Here is a 5,539-nt window from a genome sequence, read left to right on the forward strand (position 1 = left end):
AAACAAACAAACAAAAAAAAAACAGAAAGAAGCCTAAATTCGACAAAAAAGCTATCTTGTAAATATTAGTTTAACTCCAAATCAGCTTTAATATCTTTTCTTTTATAAAAAGCCTAAATAAGTGGAAACAGCTAGCATGTAACTGAAATGTTAGCTAAACTCCAAAATAGCAAAAAGAAAAAAAACTGAAAGAAGCCTAATTTAGCCAAAAAAGTTTGTGTATAAATATTAGCTTAACTCCAAAACAGCCTAAAAAACTTTTATAAAAAGCCTAAATTAGCTGAAACAGCTAGCATGTAGCTGAAATGTTAGCTAAACTCCAAAATAGCCTAAAAACAACAACAACAAAAATCCAAAATTAACCAAAACAGCTAGCATGGAGCTAAAAAAGCTAAGCTTCAAAATAACCTAAAGACAACAAAAAAAATCCTAAATTAGCCAACACAGCTAGCATGTAGCTGAAACATTAGGTAATCTCCAAAATAGTCCAAAAAGCTAATATAACCATATATATATATGTATATAATAATGTATATAATAAAGTACCGAACCATACCTGTTGGGGGTCCCCATTGGTTGTAGGTCCTTAGAAAAATGGAACAGATTGTTGGGGCAGAGCAACTATAGCCACCCAATGATTTGCAGAAAGCGATGATGACATTGGAAAGTGCCAATATAGCGCTAATTTAAGCTAACGCATTCAACGGCGGTATCCTTCTTAGCCGCCTGGAATCATATTTCAAACATTATTGAATTCCTGTTATACACGATGTACATAAAGTAAAGAAATAAAAAGTAAAGCTGCTGGATGACCTCCATTATTGTTGCTTTTCTAGTCGTCGCACTACAATGACATGCTAGCAGTCTACACCACGCCAGCGTCGTGAAACAAACTGCTCAGTGACGGCGAGGCTTTTTGGATACAAGTCTATATTGCAAATGCCAGCAAACAACAGCAAGGCCTGGTCTGTAGTGGAACTGTAGACGTTCATCGCCATCTGGCGATGGTTTGATACAGGATAAGCTAGCAGCACGCTAGTGGTCTACGCCAGTCCAAGTCCAAGGGGTTTAATTTACATATTCAAACAAGATCATTGGGCTCAGAAACCTAGCCAGGACACAAAACGATCCGACACTGAGCGCTTCAGTAGAGTTCCTTAAGTATACAGAACCTAATTACTGAAATGCAGTCAGCTGTGACTGCTTAGCAGGAGAATGGGCGGAGTCACAGCAGCCTGCACATAAGCAAAAGAAAGACGGATACAGAGAAAACTAGCAGTACGCTAGCGGTCTACACTACAAATTTGCCGTGAAAAAAAAACCCTCAGTGGAAAAGAGACACCAAATAACTTATGAAGCTTGTTTTTAGAAGCTAGAAAAAGCTCATTCATGCATGCATAGGAGAAATGCATTCTGGGAGTCCCAGCTGGAATTTGAACCAGGGCTTCTCGCTGTGAGGCGAGAGCGCTAACCACTGCGCCACCACCCAGAAGATTCTGAGCAGCAAAAAACGAAGCCTGCATCGCAGTTATAGAAACAAACTATTCTAATTAATTAAAAAAATGTAATTAAAAACAAATTAGCCTTTAGGGATAACTTTAAAGAACTTCTGATACTGAAGATCTACTTCAAATTGAAGAGCTGAGATGAGGGGTTCAGTTGAGACTCCTTCATTTTGAGAGGTGTTCCTCAGGGATTACGTTCAATATCATTTCTGTTTATCAAGAAAATAGACCAACAAGAAAAATAATGACACCCAATTGGTCTGTTAGATATGAATCTCACTACTTTAAAATTAAAATCAGAACTAAACATCATTTTTGGTTCAATAAAATAAAAACTGTATAAGGAGCAGAACTAATTTTGAAGGTTTGAATGTCAAAATGATGCTTTCTTTCTTACACAAGGCAGAAAAAATAATAACTTAATTCTTAATACAAATGTTATTTAAAAAAACATAATGCTAAGTTTGCATGATTACCGGCAGTTTTCAGGACTTCTAAAACATTAACCTTTTAAAGTTTCTTTTTTGCTGTCTGATTACATAAAATAGAATAAATTCAGCTTCACTGCAGAGCTGAAAACCCTCTTCTAGTTGGCAGTTTGACTTCAGACCAAAGTTTTGCTGCAGAAATGAAACGACCTTGCTCCACACACACAAAAGAGTTTTTTCCTGGCATAAAGGAATGCACTCTCTGTCTGAATAGCTTTTATTTTCTTGCATGAAAAGTATTTTCGAATGCAAAAAAAAAAAAAAGAAAACCCTGAATTAATGAATGTTCACGAAACTATCACCAAGGTTCATTTCATTATGTTTGAAGGGAGAGCGAACACAAATTTTGTTGAAATGTGCAAAATACACCACAAGCAAAAAAAAAATCCCACTAAAATCCGCTTTAATTTATCTTCCTCATTTTTATCAAAACTTTCTAAACGTGTTGAAGTTGAGGCATCCAGACGCCGCAGCGCTCTGCAGCATGTGCAGCTGTGATACAGCCTCTTTAAGCCGACTCTTGCACATTTTATGAGTTCAAAGTCAAAGCACATTTCAGGCAGAGCTGAAAATAAGTCACAATTGTGCAGATCCTTGATGCTGATGAGTGTGGCTACGCTCTGGATTCACGCTCTTATGAAAAATCACAAAATATATTTATCAAAAAACAGTTAATTTAAGCTTCTAATATGTTTTAATGAATTCTAGAGTAAATTATGAGAATCAAATCCACAAGCAGTGTTGTAGTGCCCACAGCTGCCCTCTCTCTCCACTTCTGGCCCTGCCACCCTGCTCTGAAAATCCCTCTTTTCTCAAATGGTAGCATTTCTGTTGGTTTATCTCCATAGCAACCATTATGTTTTTTGTTTGTCTGGGGGTGATGAACAAGTTAATGTCATTTTTGGAAGAATCTGTAAAAGTAAATATTTGGATTTCCTTGGCAACGGAGAAAAAAAAACAGAATGTAGCCAAGCGTAGATCTTGTGGCCATCCCATAAATAATTTCAAAGCTTCCTTAAGATATCCCAGACAGGATTTTCTTTTGTTTTGTTACTTTATTTTGAAAATAAATTAATAATTGTACCACTCTGCTCTAAAACCTCCACTTTTCTCAAAATGGTAGCGTTTCAGTTAGTTTATCTCCATAGCAACCACTTTAGTTTTTGGTTGTCTTGAGGTGACAAACAAATTGATGTAATTTTTGGAAGAATCAGCAAAAGTAAATTTTTTGATTTCCTTGGCAACAGAGGTTTTTAGTGAACCACACCCATATTTCTAATATAGTCATATCGAGTACTATATCGTTTCATTCGGCTTGATCCAGCGATTCATCTATTCAATTCAATTCAAGTATTTTCACCATTGATGCTCGAAGAGTTAGGAGCTTAAATTCAAAATGGTGACCACTGCTGGAGGTCAGAGGTCAACGAAGCTTCAGTTGTGATTGTAGACTAAACCTGGTGATTTATGTGTGAAATTTAGTGACATTTATGTTCATTTATTGTGTGAAAATTGTCAAATTTCACACTTTACCTATTATGGGATGGTCCTGTCACCATCCCATTATAAATTTGAAACTTCCTTAGGATATCCCGACATGGGTCTTTTGGTTTTGTTAACTTATTATGAAAAAAATAAATAAATGGGAGATTTTGATGGTTGTGATGTCATAATTTTCAAAAATGACTTTGCTCTGGTTACTTGTTTCATGCAAATTTTGACAATTTTTAAGAAAGTTTTGCTTAAAGCTTCAGTACAGAAGAAGAAAAACAAACTTCTTTTTCTTTTTCCAATCCTAAATTGTTGATTTGATATTTTAGCTTTAACTCACAACAACCTAAAATAATAAATATCTCCACACTCAGAACAAATGTTATGCATTTGATTCATATTTTTCTGCAGATTATTAATTGAAATCAACAAACAAACAAAATTCCGTATCATCTCCTCTGCAAGTGAAAGAATGCCATCAGCATTCAGCGCATGCACTCATCTCTGCAGAGCAGCTCACGCTTCTCAGGCTTGTAAATTACTTTTTTTTCCCTCCCTCTCTGAGGGCTGGGTCACTCAGAGTTTTGTGATTCTGATCATTCTCTCTGAAAGATGTTTATGTGGTCAGAGGAAAAAAGAAAACAAAATACACAAGGAAATCTGGTGTCGGGTTCCAATTATGCTTCAACCTTCATGCCGCATACTTCCTCTTGATTTTTGAAGGTTGTCTGCGAAGAGGCTTTTGCAATCACACTCCAAGAATCTTGCGGCCGATCACATCTGATTAGCTTGCTAACCTTTGTGGATGAGGACTTCAGGTGCTTTAAAGTCATGAAAATTAAAAAAAAAAAACAAGGATTTTGTTTTATTTTGAAAATCCATTGACTAAAAAAATGACCAATAATAAATAATTCATATTTTCACATGGAGATTATCTTATGAAGATTAATTTTTAACTGAAAGAGACCAAACTAAGAAATAATTGCAACAAATCAAATTAAATGAGAGTAAAACAGATTTTCATTTGTTTGAGGATTTCTGTAAATTTATTCTGGTTTTGTTGTGATTATCAAAGTAACAAATAAGGATGTTATTGTTGACATCCACTCATGCATTTATGTAAAAGCAAAGATTAAATGCAGGTCATTTCATGAATATGCACGTCTATGAAATATGGTGCAGGGAGAGATGGAAGGCAGAGTTTGTGTAAATATTCAGCTCCTCGCTCCTCCTCTGGGGACCACTTAACCTGGGGGGGTTTGGATGAGCATTTAACCGTAAAACTGTCTCCAGTTGGCCGTGGAATGAAGTTATCCAGCGATTACGGCACATCTGGAGGGAGGGACGCCGGTCCCTGCTCGTTGGTGAGCAGCAGCTTGTCGGCGGAGACGGATGCGAGCGGCGGGAATTAAAGATCAGTCAGGTGCTGGGCTGTTTGTCCTTTGATTTAGACAGGTGTGTGGATCAAACAGAGATCTCTGAACCTAATCGTCTGCATCCCGATAGTGTTATTGGCATTAAGTGTGATTAAAATCATAACAAAAGGTCCATTTATTGAGTTTTTTCCCCCACAAAACAAATACATTTTAATGTGTGAGCTGTCCTTGGTGCTGAAAACTCCTTGATAGATGACAAAGCTGACACAAAAATTCAGTTTTTTGATGAATCTTAAACTAAATATTTTTTTATTTCTGACTGTTTTTAAAAGAAATGTTTTTTAAATTGTTTTCTAACTGTAATTAATTTGCTTTTTGAAAAAGACTCCCTTGTAATAGAGATTTCTCAATCTCAAATAAAGTACATTCATATAACAGAAATACCATAACAAGTTAAAGCGAGTTAATTTGACTAAATATTATCTAATTATTTGTGCAAAAAATAAGTTTGTAGTATAAAATCAGTGTATTTTTGAAGTTATTCATTCTAAATTATTTAATAAAAAGAGAGATTTTAATTTTTAAGCTTATTTATGTAATAAATCTGCAATAAATCTTTAGGTGACTATTTTTTATTTGTCCATAAAATATATATATATATATATATACACACTATAAA

This window comes from Oryzias melastigma, linkage group LG24, assembly GCF_002922805.2.
Source record: "Oryzias melastigma strain HK-1 linkage group LG24, ASM292280v2, whole genome shotgun sequence".
NCBI lineage: Eukaryota > Metazoa > Chordata > Actinopteri > Beloniformes > Adrianichthyidae > Oryzias > Oryzias melastigma.